Below are 19,612 nucleotides of genomic sequence, written 5' to 3' on the forward strand. Positions count from 1 at the left end.
CCTGGGGATCTAGCTTGCACACACACACACACACACACACACACACACACACACACACACACACACACACACACACACACACACACACACACAAAAAACTAGACAATATTGATAAAGCCAAGAAGTCCGTGCTGACAGGAGCCTATAGCAGTCTCCTGAGAGGCTCAGCCAGAGCGCGACTAATATAGAGGTGGATGCCCGCAGCCAATCACTGAACCGAGAACAGGGTCCCCATTACAGGAGTTAGAGAAAGGATTGAAGGAGCTGAAGGGGTTTGCAACTCCGTAAGAACAACAATACCATCCAATCAGAGCTTCCAGGGACTAAACCACCATCCAAAGAGTACTCATGGACAGATTCATGGCTTCAGATGCATACGTAGCAGAGAATGGTCTTGGTGGGCACCAATGGGAGAAGCCCTTGGTCCAGCCTTGGCTGGACTCCCTAGTGTAAGGGAATAATGTTAGGGCCCGGAGGTGGGAAACGTTGGGTGGATGGGTGGGAGAACACCCTCATAGAAGCTGGGGGAGGCTGGGATGGGATAGGGGGGTTATGGAAGGGAAACAGGGAAAGGGGATGACATTTGAAATGTAAATAAAAAATATCCAATTTAAAAAATATTAAAAATATGCAAGTGGGACATTTATCTAAATAAATAAATCTTTAGCTAAATATTTTAGGTTCATACACAGGGATATATTTCCTTCAAGCATATGTTACTACTTATATTATACATGGTAAGTCACATTACATGATCTAATGGGAAATATATATTTAGTTGTTCTCATTCCAAAGTATTTGATGAAAATTGTAGTGCCTTTCTTTATTTTAATTTATTTATCTTTGTAACACCTCATGTTATTCTTTAAGTTTCTGATTTAAAAGAGCATGACTTTGAGTCAGAGCTCGAAGACAAAATCAAGTTTAAAAACCACCTAATTTGAAACCACAAATGTCAGTATTTTTCTATAATTTTACAGCACAGTCCCAGTCCCCGCTTACTTCACACTTAACAAGGAAAACAACCCACAGACACAGCTCCTGATTGTTTTCTTCTGTGGCTGCAAGCCAGCTCTTACCTCTCCAGGACAGAGACAACCTGCCCCGAGGGAAGTTTGACCCTCATCCAGCTGCTGACTGATGTACGCCTGCATCCTGAGTGCTGAGTCTTTCGGAGAAATTGGAAAGTCTCCGGGGAGCTGCTGGGAAATGTTTCGCAGAAGTAGCAAGTGAACAGATTGCCGTTCGGTTCGAGTTGGCCAGGCTTCATCTTCATACTGAATCGCAAATTTCAAGAAGGCTTTTGTTCTTTGATTTAAAGGGGAAAAAAAAGGTTGTTTTTTTTTTTTTTTTTTTTTTTGTGTGTGTGTGTGTGTGTGTGTGTGTGTGTGTGTGTGTTGTGTTTTCCTGGGTGTTTTTTCTTTTTTTTTTTAAAAATCTGTTCCTATAATTGAAAGTGACTTAGCAAAGATTGAGGGGATGTGGGTCTTGTCTTCATTCAAGCACAGACTATAAGAAGGTAAGAGTACAGAGTTACTTGGCTGTCCCTTTAATCCATTTTTGGTGATATAGTCCTCTCCCACAGAGAAGCAGGACTATCTACCCCGATGGTTTCAAGGTAGGGCCTGGTAGGACAACCTTCTATGATATTCACTGCTAAGTTTTGGTGTCTCAGGGAAGAAGCCGGACTGTCTGCATCTTGAAGATAAGAAATTCATTTTATTTTTCATTGTCTTTTTGTCTAAATCTTTTGGTGTACAGAAGTGGAAGGGATCTCACCTTGTGTACACCTACCAACATTTAAAAATTACAAAGCTCTGCCTCTTCCTAGGTGTATGGTCAGGGTCACATTTTTAGTTGCTTTTCTGATAAAGGTGGAACTGGCACAGTGTTTAGATGAATAAGGAACCAGGGTGTTTGCCCATCTAAGGTTCAGGCTTAGAAAAAAACCTTGCTAGCAATTTCATTTGAATGTCATCAGTTTCTCAAAGGCCCCTTTGTAAGTGACAGGTCTAGAAATAGAAGAAGAAAAATGAATAAATGTAAATAAAATGCTCACCTCCTAAACAGTGTATTCAGTGCTTATTCAACGTCTTGAAGGTGGAAAGAAAAGAACAGCCTCGATACTACCCCTAACTTTATCCTCCTTCCTAAGGAAATGGAAGGTTTTGTACTTGCTGTTCGGAAGCGGGGGCGCTCCATGTGATGTGCTCATTATTATTACTACCTTTTCTTGAGTATCTTCATCTCTATAGCCCACATTTTGTTTACCTTACCTATCACATCAGGACAGACAGAAGTGCTTAGTTTTGGGTGAGAGTTGGGTCCCTTCTATCAAGAAGTTTGTCTAGTAAAAGACAAGAGGAATTGAATTTGCATTCCAAATTCAGAAAATTTATCATTCCATTATTTTTTTCCTTTTAGGACCATCAAGGAGAAAATGATTACAAAATCCTTCCCTTTCCTAACGAAATCAGGTTAAGTCCTAGGAAGAGACTGTTTAGTACCGTCAGTCATTATTCTATTCCTAGAGGAGAATTAGGAGGGTAATGTAGAGCAGTGAATTAGAGCCGCAAACAAAATCAGAGTGTATCCTTAGTCTCCTCATATCTACCTTTATTTCTATTGATACAACAGTTAACTGTCAGAAATGAAACCTGCTAACGGAATTGTTGACAAACAATTGTACTTGAACTACGGAGATTATTCTGGAAAATGAGTAAGTTTGCACTGAAATCACAAAAGCCATTAACACCAAACAACATCTCTTATATATTAACATATATATATATATATATATATATATATATATACCTCCTCTTACATATATGTAAGAGGAGGTAGAACAGGATAATGGGACTGGAATTTTGAGAAAATGAGGTAAAGTTACAGATGGGATGTCATTGTGTGGGAGCAACGATTCCTCAAGATAGCCAACAAAAGCAAGAGGTCCTCAACTCCTTAAGCAGTTAGAATTGAATTCTTACCAAATATTCCTGAATTAGATTACATGAAGAATCTCCCATAAGGAATCGCAGCCTGGGAGTGGTGGGGTGGGAGAGGAAGGGTGGGTGGGGGAGCACCCTCAAAGAGGCAAAAGTGATAGGGGAAGGGTGGATGTGGTTTGAGGGGTTTGTGAAAGGGTAACTGGGAAGGGGGATATCATTTGAGTTGTAAATAAATGGAATAACTAATAAAAACAAGCAAACAAAAAGAATGCAGCCTGTTGGGTCTGATCGACAGATACTAACAGGATATATAAGAGATGTTGTAATAAGCTCCTTGATGTATGGTAACTCATGTAGTAACAAGAGGAAAAATAATGCAATCATATACCCGTGTTTGGTCCAATCAGTTACCCTCTTTGTCCCTGGAGGATAATAAGGGAAATATTATAGAGTTAGAACAGCAAAGTCATAAATCAGGATGTTTTCTGATGTGTTTCATGTCTGCCTTTATCTCTATTGATATGATGGTGATATGCTCAATTACAAAACCCTTAACAGATAGAATTATGTTGTAAGCCTATGTCTTTGTGATTGTGATGACGGAGACAAAAACCTGTAATAGTGATTCTTTGTGTACTCGTATGCAGCACTTTCTGCTTATCACCAGCCATAGCAGTAAAATCATAGTCATGATGTTATAACACAACTATTTCAGCTGAATCTCATTAACACTGCACAAATTCATTTTCCTGCTATGTATAGTTTGTACAAAGAAACAGAAATCCGTGAATTCTGTGTAATTTGTCCAGTGCCAATTAGACAAACTTTCCCTGTACAAATGTAGAAGAAGGCCCTGGTGGTATGAAATGGTTATTACTATGAAATCTATAAGAAAATCTTGAGGACATCAAGACTTACAGCAAATATAGAACGTCTGGCCAGTGCTGGAATAGCAGATGGCCAACACCAGTTGCTACAGCAAGATTACAGGAGTTTCCCATTCATTAAAGTCACACCGAGATAGGTGTCTGAGACTTAAGATGTCTTAATAGCTATATGGAAAAGACTCGATGGACTAGGGGGCAGAAAACAATAGTATCCACTCAGTCTGTTAAGGAAATAGACCAAACAGTTCAGTAGCTTATCTGTATAGGGTATGTGATTGTTACATATACCTCATTATAGAAGGTAAAGTCAACGGATGAAAATAGGAAGACCAGCTTGATGTAGCTCCCCTGACCAAGAAAACCATTAGAGTGTATATCTGTATATACATACATGCTTCTCCTTTGGAATATGGCATTTAATCACAATGAACGAAACCCAATAACAACAGGGGAAGCAGTGACATTCCGCAAGACAGAGGTTAGAGATTGTTGACCCTCCATCCTCTATATCTTTTCAATAGGGACATTTCATAGAAGGGGCAAAGGGGAAAAAAGAGATCTGTCTCCACATACCCCAAGCTGGTGACAAGAATGACAAGAATGATCTAGAGTTGAAGACAAAGCCTTAGCCTCAAACATGTGATTGGAGACATTAAAGTGATTGAGATTCATAGGCTCAAATTAGAAGCAGCTGCAGTAATCAATTACTCAGTGGGAACAGAGATTTCAAGTCCATAGGAAGTTAAGGGAAAAAGGAGAAACAGTTTCTCCTTACATATTGTGATGATTTTCAATTTGGTGGCCAAAATGAGTTCCTTTTACATTGTTCAGATCATAAGTTATGTGTGTATAATAAAACATAATAGGTGATTTTTTTTGTCTCACTAGATAAATAAGAAAATAGAATGCATAGAACTGTTTCAAATATTTATTGAACATTTCTGTGAATCAGTTTATTGTGGTTTTATATGTATAAAGTCTTGTAAGTTATGAGAGTTGAATTAAAATAGTCTTAATAGCACAATGAAACAGTCATAAGGAGCATTATATTATATATAACAAAAATCACAAAGAGTTAGTCAAAAGCAGGATTTGAATATTGTAATAGTGGACTCTAACTTTTTGCATACTTGTTTATAAAGAAACCATGAAAGGTTTACTTCAGAAATTCAAAATACTCTTAAAGTTGTTGATACAAATATGGAAAAAAGAATCAATCAATTAAAGAATGATTTACTTTCTCCCACACATGGCAAACACTTTCAATATTTTCTTGACTTAATTACACTGTCAAATGGCAGCCTCAATATTTACCTCACAATATATATATTTATATATGGGAAGTTTTATTTTCTAGTCATTCTCATTAGTTTGCCTCACTGTGGGATTGTGATCACATGTGAATAGACAGAACTGGATTGGGCTTACATGAGATATCAATTATTCTGCTTACATGTTGCATGGTTGCACATTTGTGTGCAGGATAGTATTAACACATAATATATAGTTCTATTGTATGGGTGTAATTGGCGATGCTAACACGAAGCTGATTACTCAAAGAAAGTCAACCTGGCCAACGGACCTGTAGTGTTACCTCATACATTCTTTCTGACTTCAGTTCACTAATTTCTCTTATAGCAAAAAATAAATATACTCTTCAATATTCTTGTAAACTTTAAAACATTATTTCACCGATTGCATTTTTTATTTCTTTTTATTTTATTATTACTTTTTAATCTTCCTATATAGTCCAGATGCTACCCACCTCCTGGTCCCCTCCCCACTACTGCTCCCCATCCCATACCTCCTTCCTCTGTCTCCAAGAGGATGTCTCTACACCCTTCATCCATACTCTACCAGGCCTCCCCACTTCCTGAAGCCTCATGTGTCTCCAGGGTTAGGTGTGACTTCTCTCACTGAGGCTAACCCAGGCAGTCCTCTGCTGTATATGTTAGGGCCTTCAGACCAGCTCATGAATGCTGCCTGGTTAGTGGAGTGTCTGAGAGATCTTGGGGGTCCAGGTTAGTTGAGACTGCTAGTCTTCTTATAGGGTCTCCCTCCTCCTCCTCAGCTTCTTCCAGCCTTTCCATAATTCAACCACAGAGGTCCCCGGCTTCTGTCCGTTGGTTGGGTGTCAATAACTGCACCTGACTTTTTCAGCTGCTTGTTGGGACTCTCGGAAAGCAGCTAGGCCAGACTCCCGTCTGTCAGCACACAATAGCACTCAACACTTCCAATGTGTCCATTTATCTCATCCAAGAGAAGGAGACCAGGGTAAGATCTTTGAACTTAAAATCTTTATTGAGCCACACAGACCCAGCGGGGGGCACACACTCATGTCACTACAAATCTAGATATGATCTGAGTGAGCAGCGGCTTTATAAAAGTAAGGAAAACACAAGTTTGGTCCATGTCATTCCATGCTCAAGGATGGCCTTTTTGTGTGTGTGTGTGTGTGTGTGTGTGTGTGTGTGTGTGTGTGTGTGTGTGTGTGTGTGTCAAGACAGGAGAGGAAGAGAGAGAGAGAGAGAGAGAGAGAGAGAGAGAGAGAGAGAGAGAGGAAGAGAGAGGAAGAGGAAGAGCAGAAGAGAGTCAGAGAGAGAGAGATTGGAGGAAGAGAGGAAGACATGATGGCCTTTAATACACATGATAGAATATGAACATTTAATAAGAACATGGCACAGCTGTATCCTAATGATGGTTTTGTTTGATCAGAGAGGCAATATCCTTGTGGTGGCCCAAGCAGAACAATGCAGGTTAGCACACGTTCCTCTAAGTAGTGTACATAGCTGAGTGTCAGGCTGGCCTCAGTTTCAGACCAAGGTTGTATCAGGATTTAGCAAATATGTTTTTTTCTCACTTTACATAAAGGTTTAATATTTTATTTTTTATCAAATATACTCTGAACTATTCTCTTATACATAGAATTTTCTAAAGTGCTGAAAATTCTCCCAAATACCTCTTCACCATGTGCCCTTTTCAAAGAAATTCTTTCTCATCTTCCTCTCGTGTAAGCTGTTCTGAGGGAGCTGACAGGTAATACGCAGATAGCTCTCACACCTTTCAGGTACAATGAGCAAGTTTGAGTTTATACCTGCACATCGAACACCTCAAATGACAGCCACATGGGTTAGGTGTAAAGTGGCACACTTCGGCCTCTCCAAATCCAGATTTATATGTGTAGCCCATCAAGGTAACCTGTGGTCACAGGACTTTCTTGCATTCCCAATTTCACACACAATGACTGTGTTCCCCACGCTATCTCCTATTTGTAAAGAGCACACTACCAGTTACAGCTTCTACATGGGTTAGTTGTTCCATTGAACAGTGTTAAAATTTTTATAGAAGTCTGATACAATAATTTTTCATGTGTCTTCATAACATTATGAAAAGCCCTGCATAGATTTGTGACCATCAATCACTTAAAGGCAATGCCCCAAGCCCCTCCATAGGTAGATGACAAGACCACAGGTCACTTAGGCTCAGGACTGACCATCATTATAATGAGGTATCTAAAGGTCTGGAGACTTAGGCAACAAACTTTCCTACCCAGACACTTCTAATCTCCCACAGAAGGTCTCCCTGCATTCCCAGCCCGAGCTTCCCCACCTCCTTCCCATCTTTTCCCCATCAGCCCTTGGCTAAATTCAGCCCCTCAAGCCAGCCAATTCTGGCTGTGCCCTGCGCTCCGACTGAGCTTCCCCACACCTGGAGAAGTGTCCTGCAGTTTCCCACAGCCCGGACACCTGCCCTGCTGAAGTGTCCGGTAAGCACAGTCAAACTTCCGGCATTCTGCCTCCCTGGGCGGCTGAGCCCTGTGGTGGAGGCACTGGACCCCACTAAACCTACAGGGCTGTAAGGAGGCCACTGGACACCGCTCCAAGGGTGGGGAGGCACAGTTTAAGGTGCAGGGACAACTGGAGCTCGCTCTAGGGTCTGAGGGACTTCAAGGCGGCCAGGGACATCTGGTTCTCAGGCTCTTGGACTCCCAGGCCCCAGTGGGATGCCACTGAAGCTCTGAGAATGGAGTGGGGGGGGTGCTTCAGCTAGTCCCACTGGAGTAGTCCTTGGCTTAATGAGTATAGACTGAAGGCTTGGTAGTGGTGGCACCCTTGGCAGGAAGCGCAGGGGGGCCTTCTACCGGAGATTAGAGGCCTTCTCAGAGGCTCCCCGTGGCAGATCCGGAAGAGGCAGTCCATGGTTTTAAGGAATTTATTATCATGGCAGAAAGTAGAAGAGTAAAACTGTACCCCACTTCTCAGGGTGAGCCTGAGGTTAAATACCTTTTGCAGGTGTCTGGGGGGAAAGGTTATTGGCTAAGCCTCCAGGCCTTTAGGTACCTCATTATAATCGAGATCTGTCTTGAGCCTCCAGGTTCTGTGGTCCTATCCTCTACCTGTGGAGGGGCTTCGGGTGTTGTCCTTATGTGACTGATGGCCATAAATCTATGGAGGGCTGTGGGTAGTGACCTGGGCTTACTTCCCTGGGAGTCAGGTGAAAAGCCTACCGACACTTCAGGGTCACAGGGTTTGTAGCCTTAGCTCAACCAGGAACCAGGCTACCTTTCAAAGTTCCAACATAATCCAGTTTGTGCTTCGAAAGCTCTAAAACCTTCTACGCATTTGAAGTATATAGTTTTATCTCCTGATTTTCCTCCACAACAGCAGAGACTAAGAGGACCTTTAAATTAGGAAAGCATGAACCTAAGCATGGGATAAATACTATTCTAACTTTAAAAATTAATTTTGCTCTATTTACGATTTTTTGTCCTTTATAGCATTCTAGATATAATTTTCAGAATTTCTCTTATACTTGGAGAACAGTATTCTTAAGCAACACTAATTAAATAACTATTTTCATAATGTATGCGTATGTGTGTTTACGCATCTATTAGCACCATAAATATGAGACAAGCCATTTGGGAAAAGAGTGTTTGGCTTTGTATTTAGTCATTTATTAGCAATGTGTTACATAGAGAAGTTAGAGTTTACCCTCAAGGTAATTCTATTAATTCCCTCATCTTGATAGTGTCACAAGTGAGTAGTGACACTATCATGTGTTATTTTGCTTTTCTTTTTACTTTTCCATTAAGTTCCAAATATGTATAATTTTTGTGAAAATGATACTCTGTATTTTAAAAAATATCAAAGTAATTTACCTTTCCATATCAGTTTGAATTATACAATCATTTCTATCAAAAACTAAATTAAAACTGAGCTCTATGAAAACAATTTTATTTCACTATTTAACTCCATTCATCTCTTTTAAATTAAGGAAAATTGAGTTCACTTTCTTTTAATAATCCTTAAATTAAATTTTTCTATAATTTCTTCATATTGTATAGCATCAAGATATTGGACAGAAATGCTTTCAAATATTTTGTCAGTGGATTTATAAATAAACAATTTTTCTTAAAATAGGACTACCTGAATCCCTGATTAATTTTTTATTCTGCCACTATCTTAGAACATTCTGGTAAATAAAATAAAACAAGTTGTAAACAAGCAGCATTTATAATTCACACTTTTCAGTCTGGGGAGCTTTTTATTTCAACATTGTTACTTCAAAGTTACATTCCCACATAGCAAAAACGATGAGCAAATTCACATAGGACTTTCTCTTTTTAAAAAAATTTTATTTAATCTTTTTATTTTGTTTTCTACACTCCAGTTTTTTTCTCCCTCTGGTCTTCCCTCTGACTGTTTCCCAACCCATACCTCCTCTCTGCCCCAACCCACATCTCTAAGAGAATGTCCTCACCCCACCAACACCAACTCCACCTGACCTCTCTGCTCCCTGGGGCCTCCAGTCTCTTGAAGGTTAGATGCATCTTCTCTGACTGAACACACACCTGGCAGTCCTCTGCTGTGTATGGGTTGGGGATCTCATATCAGCTGGTGTATGTGGCTTGGTTGGTGGTCCAGTGACTGAGAGATCTTAGGGGTTGAGTTTAATTGAGACTGCTGGTCCTCCTACTGGGTTGCCCTCCTCCTCAGCACCTTCAAGCATTTCCCTGTCAACCACAGGGGTCAATAGCCCTTGTCCATTGGTTTGGTACAAATATCTGTATCTGACTCTTTCAGCTGCTTGTTGGGTCTTTAGAAGGTCAGTCATGATAGGTCCCTTTTTGGAAGTACTCCAAAGCCTCAGTAACAGTCTCGGCCTTGGAGCCTCCTCTTTTGGCCTGTAACTGGACCTCCTTCTCCTCAGGCTCTTCTCTATTTTCATCCCTGCAGTTCTTTCAGACAGGAAGAATTACGGGTCAGAGTTTTGACTTTGGCATTGCAACCCCATCTGTCACTTGATGCCCTGTCTTTCTGCTGGAGGTGGGCTCTACAGATGACTCACCAGGCCACAGGGGTATGTGTTCTCATGCTCATAGCACACTTAGCACTTTCCTATAAGGACACTCGGACCACTCATGAAGCTGTGTACCTCATGGATACCTTGCAAAGAAGGTTTTTAGCCCATATGTGGAGAGTAGGAAACTTCATTGTCCGAATTTTTGGTGAAGCCAAAGTTCAGATTGCAGAATTCTGCCTGGTCTCCCAGGTTTATATCATTATAATTTGCTAAATAAAATCTCCTTTTCCTTATACTTTCCAGTGATTTAATTGATCCGATAGTCAATCAAAATTATGAAGTCTGAGGACTCTGGGTGAATTTCATCTAAATCAGTTTTGGTGGAGACTCAAGAATACTTAATTCGAGGGAATCATCCTTTACTGCCAGCTGATGAAACCAAATAAGGTGTGTACTTAGGAGGACAGTATTGAGAGAGGAGCAAGACAGATACTGAACCTCAAAGGACAGGATTAAAAAGGAGTCACTGTGATAAGTTCCAATTAAGTCTAAAACCCAGCAGGGCATCCTTCCATCTTACTGTTTGAGAGTGTCCTCTGACCAGATAGGCTGCTTTGTGATTCTCCCGGGAAAGGAGTTGCCACTCAAAGCTAAATATTTTAAGATTTCTTTCTAATCATTTAAATTAAGTTTTTCTTTAGTCCACGTATTTTCTCCGGCCTTTCTCACTCATATTTTAATATGAGCAGTCCATAGAAGTTATACAATACTGAAGGCTGCTTAGCAACTTTTCCTGCTAAATGTCACATTCTACTGCTCCTTTGATTCCCTTCCACAAATGCTGGAACACAACTGCAATTCAGTCAAGCCCCTTCCACTCTATAGGAAAAATCTTTTCTCACTTTTTTTAAAATAGCTTCTGCCTCATGTCTCGTTTAGACTTCATCAGAGCAATGCTTCTTGAGTAGATTTCTGCCTCCACTTAGCTGTGTTCATTGGCCAACAGTGCTCAAGGAGAGGAGATTTCCTCTACAGCTCTTTTCTTTTCCTGAGGCCAGGCCTGAATTGACTTTAGTCAATTAGTTTAGTCCTAGTTTCACAAGACCATTTTACAATATGAAGTTGAAAACATCTAACTATGATATAAATGGGCTCAGTTTCTTTTTCTGGTTTAGACTTTTGCTAATTCTTTAATTTTTTTTGAAAATTTCATGCATGTATACAATGTATCTTCGTCATTTCTACCCCCTAATCCCTTGGGCTAAGACATTTCTCATGTCATGACCTTTTAAATTACTAGTACAATGAGTCCAGTTACTGCTGCCCAAATGTGCTTGATATGAGCTTATCCATGTGGATATGGGCAATTGCAAGCATCTGCAACACAAATTTCAAGATATGGAAATATCAAATATTTGTTACCTTAAGATTACGTTATATATTTATTTAAGTCTTGAGAGTTTATACTCTGAGATTTAGCTTATTAATGATACTAATATTCCAATTAGAGAAGTTAAAGTTGGCCAAATTGGGTTTCCTGGCATATATAATATTAACTATTGCTTTATTTTAAGTTTACTCTATTAAGTAAATCCTAAACCTGCTTTCAATTGTAGCAATTATCATAAAGTTAAGAAGTTATTGTTTGAACGTTATCCGATTAGTTTTGTGTTTCATGCTATCACACGCATGCCTCGGTGCACTGCTTCCAGCAATAAAACAGCTGTTCTTTAATGCATTTTTTATGTCTTCAAATAATTCTTTCATAATAAGTTATGATACTTTCAGCCAGAGTTAATAATGTACACAGAGCATGTGTTGAGACAAAATGTTAACTGAAGGTTTCATTTGATTTGAAATATTTGAAGTACACACACACACACACACACACACACACACACACACACACACACAAAATTTCACTTTCAGATGGTCCGAATTCTACCTTGTAAATATTTAGATAGTCAAAAATAATGCATCCCTCACTTGATTGACATGTGAATATAAAGATAGGGAAGAAACAGAAATTGTATACTTCTGGTCACAAGTAAAAATAAATGGGTTCTGAAAGAACTACTATGTTCATCGTGTTAAAATTAAATACTTCATACCTTTACCTGTTGTCCATGTTTTGACTTTCTGACTCCAATCACCAATAGAAACCATCCATTGATTTTACTTTTTTATTCTCAAACACAAAAACTCCGAGCATAATCTTGGTTGAGTTATTTTCTGTGCATTTCGAGTACAGTGAAATCATTTCAATTAACAAATAGTATTAGAACCTTGGTGGCTATGACATGACATTAGTTTGACAGAGTAGTTAAGAATTTGCATAGACATTTAAGAGGAAAGATACAATATGAAAGATGCCAGCTATGCCAGGAAATTGTAATTATGGCATATAGATTTGTAAGAAGCATTGGAACGACTTAAAATAATTTTAAACAAAAAAAAGTTGACGGTTAAGATATAAGACAGAGCTTCTACCTCTGCCCTGAGATAGATCACCAAAGGAAAAGGCCTACGTAGCTGAAATGAAGACAACATGAAAGAAAACCGTGGCTGCGGTGGCTGATTAACACTTAGTCACTGTGGTACAATGACAGTAGCACGTGTTTACTCTGTCTGACCTTTGAACTTGTCAGACATCCTCTGGGAAATATCTGAAGACAAACCTCTCAACCAAGCAACCATATGAGCATACCTGTGGTGAGAGCTCATTATCCATGAGCGATACATTTTTCGCCATACCGTCTAGTGTGGAGAAGCTACAAGAATCAGAGTGGACAAGGATACTGAGAGAACGATAAATACAGAAGCTAAGGAAGACTGCAATCGGGAAGTAAAATGTACTCTCTTGCATATTGTAGAAATAAAGCTCAATAGTATGGCAGTTGTTGGAGAGCTCTCCAGGCTGTGCTTTTAGATCTATAAAGCAAAGAAACATTTGTAACATAAGTGAATCAGAAAATCCACAACTGTCAGAGTAGCATCAATATATAGGAAAATTGGCTATGACCTCAAGAAAGTTACATGAAATGTGATAATTGCCACATTAGTCAAAAGCTAAAATGTTAGCCAGAGTATCTGGCTTGTGTGGGTGTGGAAGAAGTTCACAGTGATGGATGTCACAAGTAGTTATTAAACTTGTCATACAGAGATTGAAGAATGATCAAGGAACAGGACAGAAAATGGACCAAAATTGATGAAATGTCACAAATTGCTTTTTTTTTAAAAAAAAAAAATCTAATGATAGGATGTTTTTAATGGAAAGAGGAATAATAACTTCTATGTATAATTTACAAAGTTAAACAATGCTGGAGACTGGAAAGATGGATCAGCACTTAAGAGTATTTCCTGCTCTTATGAAAAACTAGAGTTCGTTTCCCAACACCCAACTACAACAGTTCATAACTGCCTGTACTTCAAGCTCTAAAGGATCGGACACAATTTTCTAGCCTATACAGATACTTGCACACATGTGACTGGCACACATGCACACATAGACACCCACAGAAAACAAATAATAAATAAAAATGAATGAGTTAGAATGAATATTCTATAAGAAAATTATTTTTATGAAGCCAGTAAGATGAATGTTAACAAGTGCTTGTGGCGTCTCTTACTATAAAATGAATGGTTTTATTTATATTGAAATGAAAAGTGCATAGAGCTCCCCTAGGTGGGACAGCTCTAAACATGTTCCCAAAAATATGTTACTTTTTAAACTCACCACATAACTTCATACCCATTATTTGGTCTTCATCTTCAGTATAGAACCAGCTACATAAGATAACGTATGTGGAAATTACCATAAAAAGTTTATACAGCTAACACATAGAAGGAATCTGTCCCTAATAATTAACATATTACATTTTTTTTAAATCATACATGTATAGGCTCCATTCTAAAGCTGTATCTGTAGTTTTTGTCTGTAACTATGCGGCAATTTGGATCACATGTATACTGGTCATCAAATTAAATTGTGTGAATTTACATGAAGACTACGTCCTCAGGGAGGGAAAGGGACCTAAAATGGGTGTTTTAAGTAATACGTAATTGCTCTAGGCATACAGTGACAACTGATATGTGGTTAAAATCTGTGTGGGTTAGAAAGTATTATTTAAATGAAGACACTGGTTATTTTTAATTCAGTTCAAAAAATCTTCCAAATAACAAGAATATTTAAGGATCAATCAATATTTCAAAATTTTATCCAGTATGTGTTGCATTTCAAAGTACATATCTTTATTTTCCCTGGGCATCAGACTGTATGATCAACCTTAAGGGACTTAACTAACATTTCACTATCTCGTGACTTATTGTACATTTTCATATATAATCTTATATCTACTCTATTTTTATAGCTTTAAAATCAAGGTGCTTCAGGATTTTATACTTTGTTTTGTGATTTATCAGTATTTTCCTTATATGTCTACTCGTGTAAGGTAATGTTTGTAATTTCACAAGAGTAATAAGCCTGAGCATATTTTGAATTTCTAAACATATGAATTTAAGGCCTAAATTAAACTATTGACAGTCAATATTTATATATTTTAAAACTCTTGCTGATAATAGTTTCAGAAAAACTGAGAACTCAATGTAGGATTTTTTTATAAAAAAATCTATTTATCATGGTCATACAATATAAATAATAGAAGTTAAGACATAATTTCCTATTTCAATTAATTGAAAATGTGTGTGTGTGTCTGTGTGTCTGTGTGTCTGTGTGTGTCTGTGTGTGTCTGTGTGTGTCTGTGTGTGTAGGTGTAGCAGGAACAACAGGGCTGCCTCTATGTAAAAACTGGGGGCCATGCAGCTGTAAAAGCATCTCCTGCAGGAGGACCTAATTGAGGACTGCCTGAGAGAGCAACACTTGCTGGTGCAAATGATGCCAACCTATCAGGAACTTCTGTTTAAAATAGATACCTGCTTGGAACTAATGGGGGCATGGGTGGTGGGTATTGAAGGAGCTTGCAGCAGTGCTCAGATGAGTTTGCTGCAGCGTTTCTCACCTGCTCCCAGAGTCTGTGTCCTCGACTCTTTGAAGGTTTGACTCACCTTCAACCCCCAAGGGCAGGTAGGGTCCCCATGGAGAGTAGTCCAGGGCATAGGCAATATATTGGTGTGTGAGGTGTAGTACTCAATTCAATTCAGTTTTAAAATGCCAGCCATGGTGGCTGTAACCTCATACAACATGCTTGCCCCTTTGCAGAGATAAATAAGAAATGCACACTATAAGCTTTTCCTCAAGACCATCAGCCAAATGCCAACTGGACGCTAAAACAAAAGGATCTCTTTACATTCTTCAGAAAGAGTAATCCATTCCATATAGAATTTGACCTTACCTAAAAGGGTATTAAGCGTGGTAATGTGGAGGGTGACACTAAAAAGAAAAAAAGAAAAGAAAAAAAAAGAAATAAAAATCTACCCAAATATTATGAAAACAGGAAAAGGGCAAACATTAGTGGAAGTTGACTTGCAGATATCATTATTTTATCTGATTTAGAAAATATCTTGTTTGACCACATCAAAATGGTAATTAGCTTAGAAATAAACTGAGTCCGTGAAGTCATTGAACTATTAAATAGATTTAGAAGTTTAAAAAGTATCGACTTATGCAGGTGGTGTGTCTTTTCTTCATTATACGTGGTAATGATTTTCCCTATCCAGCAGAACGTAAGCCTTATTGTTAATTACAAAAATGCCGCATGCCACAAATGATTTAGCTTTTACTTTACTGAAACCCTGAAAAGTTATTGTTATGTTCTAGAAGATGAGAAAATGATATTTGGGAAATTAAATGTCATTGTTGATTATCACCAGCCACTCAAAAATATCTGGATTGAAAACTTTGTTGGATTTTATTTTCTAGTTATTGTCAAAATGCATATACCAGAGAGTAACTCTCTGAAAGGATAAACATGAAGTCTGAGTTAGAAGTGATTGTGACTCTGTGAGGATATTGGAAAGCAATATAGATAGTAGAGATTCAGGACTCCGAATTTCCTGGAAAAGCAAACAATGAAAGCACTCCTTTAGTATTTGTTCGTGCCCTTCTGCAAGTTATTGCAACACCACACCCGCAGTCCAAGTTATAACTCCAGACTGAGAGGTTCTTCAAGGGGTACTCACCTAAAGAAACTAAAATGGAAACTTTTAGATAGTCGCCAAGATTTCCGAACAATCCTAACAAAAATATTAGTACTGGATATCCCATGACTCTTTAGAGTTTCCCCATACTCTAGTCCAGATGTTTGAGGGGCTTGACCAAGAACTGAAAACAAGAGCCTAATTATATGGCAGACTAGAGTCCTAGCTCTACAGACATAAATCTGTACCCTGAGTAGAGGAACCAGTACTGAAATCCATAAAATTTTTTAAAACCATATTTCATCAGGGGTTTATTAGTAGACACAGTGAGAAGAAACACTAGCATACTGAAGAGAAGTCCATATAGTATATGGAGGGATTCATAAAGTGAACATGGATAAAGTCATAGAAAGGAATGAAATGTGTGCACAGGACATTCCGAGGGAGAGAGGTGCACGCCAGTTAGAGTCATAAAAGAACAAAGAAGGGAGGGAGGTTAAGTTAAACTGAAAATGTGTTCCAAAGAGTCTACTAAAATCAACTTAAGAACGCAACATCAGAACAGAAATGAAACTCACTGCCTTAAAAAGTCCCACTTAGGCAAACTACTGTAAAAATATCAGTTTTCAAACACAAAAAAAGCCATCGTAGAAAAATAAGAGGCATTTTCTTTGTACTTCTGCTTCAATGGACCACGACAGGAATAGCATTTGAATTAAGTTGCAATGAGAAGACTACCAGGCAGTAGGTAATATATTTCAAACATTTAAAAAAATGGGTTAATATATGATTTCAGATCCACTTAAATTCCATTTCAAACTGCAAGTGAGTTAAATCTGAAGACCGTTATGGTTAACCTATTTGCATGAAGAGCTACAGTAAGGAAGGGGTCACTTGATAGAGAAGGGAAGTCTCCCAATTGGTATTTCCATATGGTAATAATAAGCACCGATGAGGGGATCCAGGTCAGCAATCTACTGGAACTGGGTTATATAAAATCATTTCATGAGTGAGTTCTTAAGAATCCTAATGCCTGAGGAAGGAATTACACACGTGAATGTGGGTAACATTACAAATATTTTGGTGGGGATGCTGAATAATAAGTCAAAAAGGTAATGAATAACAAGAACATTAGATTGAATCAATATAATTGTACTATATATCATTACTCACTTTAACACCAGTATATGCAATATCCATTGATCAACATATCCTAATAACAAACATCAACTGTTCACTAGTACCTTATATCCAGGTTAATAACACATGCAAATTATTATAAAATTGCATTTCTTTCATTCAGTTAAGGAGGACAGAATAATTTCTGGTGGTAAACATGAAATGTTATGGAAGCTACCAGTCATAATTTACTTATTTAAACATGGGTGTATTCATTTTATCCTCTAGGCAAATTAACATTGGAATTTAAAATTTCTGCACATCTACATATTAACTTTTCTGGTTTCCTTAAGCTGTCACAATTTATAGCACCTATTGTTAATAAGTTCTCTTTGGGTCTGTTTCTTTTACTTTTTGTGGGTGATAATGTCATCCACTTACTAAGTTTCTTGCTTGTTGGTTGTGTTCAGGCAAATGTAGACGTTACGTCCCATGGTTGCTTATCTTTCTTGTTAACTTGATTGGATTTAGAACCTGCATGGAAACACACCACTGGGTGTTCATGTGGAGATGAATCCAGAAGGTTTAACTATGGGTGGAAGATGAACCATTAATATGGATAGCATCCTCCAAGGGCTGTTTTCCTGAACTAAAGAAAGGGGAGAAAACCAACTGAGTATTGGCACTCATCTCTCTGCATTCTGGCTGTGGATGCAATGTCACCAGCCATCTTCATTTCCCATCATCATACCCTTCACGCCAGCTATGATGGACTTTCCATATGTCCTCAAATTGCAAGCCAAAATAAATTCTTTTCCCCTTTGTTTTATTGATTTTTTGCTAATTTTTTGGTTTATTTATTTTATTCTTTAATCTTTTATTACAGTCTAGTCATTACCCTTCTCCCAATCTGCCCTCTGAATGTTCCTCATCCCATACCTCCTCCCCTAAACTTCTTTCCCTTTAATTTGCTTTTATTTTCTGGTCACAATATGAGAAAAGTGACTAATAAAGGAAACATTTCTCCAAAGTCTATGTTTCTTTTACCTGAGTCAGATAAGGGTTAATTACTTGACTTTATTTCTTTTTTTAATTTTTAAAATATATTTTTTCATTTACATTTGAAATAATATCCCCTATCCCAGTTATCCCTCCACAGACCACCCCATCTCATCCTCCCTTGCCCCCTCCCCTGTGCTCCTCCACCTACTCAGCCACTCCTGCATCATTTCTTAAATCTGATGCACTATATTCAATCATTTATTTGAAAAGAAGAGCCCATTTATTTTTCCATCAAATTCATTCTCTAAGAACTACTTAACATGATGAGACAAAAGAATATAATATATATATATATATTTGTCATTGATGAGATAAGTAAGTCAATGCCAACTGTAAGAGAATTTTAAATTATTTCATATTTACTGTCATAAAGTGTTTTTTCCAAATTATGATGGTAGGAGATATTTCAATGACTCAGCCGTAAAATGTAGAATATGTGTAGATAAGACATGATGAAATATTAAGTACAGAATTCCAACAACAAAGTGAGTGACAGAAAAAAAAAAGTAACATGCAGAAAGCATCAGGCAGCACAGAAGAGAAGCCAGTCTTCCTTAACAAAAATCCAACAAAACAAAATACCTTGAATGGAAATGATTCCTTAATTACTTTTCCATATTTCTATGTAGTCTAGCATGTCCTTGTACTCATGATTTTCCTGACTCTATCTCTCAAGCACAATGGTTAGAACATGTGTTCCTTTGCTTACTTTATGTGCTGCTATGAATTGAATCTGAGGCATCTTGCGTACTAGGCAAATAATCTAACAATTGATCTATGTTTCTAATCAATCAATCTTGGCAATCTTTGAATAATATTTTATGCATAAAGGCGAAACATGCAGCTACATGGGAATGGTGGTGAAATCTCGATGAGAAATAAATCTCCTTTCAGAGCAACAGGTGGAGAAAATACGCCCCCCACCGCCATTGTCATTCCATATTTGTGGTCATCATTGATAGAGTTTTGCTACTAAATGATTCACCCAAATCTTGTGTTGAAGATTTTAACTCCATTTCAGTTCAAAGATAGGACTCTAAAGAAGTGATTGGGCTATGATGGCTCTATCCTAATTCAAATGCTTATTCTACTAAAATCTGCCTTATTATAAAATAATTATAATTAAGAGGTAAGACTTATAAAGAGGAGGTAGATTAGTTCTAGCATGAACTGGATCCTTGTCCCTCTCTGAATCTC

This window comes from Rattus rattus, chromosome 1 (genome assembly GCF_011064425.1).
Source record: "Rattus rattus isolate New Zealand chromosome 1, Rrattus_CSIRO_v1, whole genome shotgun sequence".
NCBI lineage: Eukaryota > Metazoa > Chordata > Mammalia > Rodentia > Muridae > Rattus > Rattus rattus.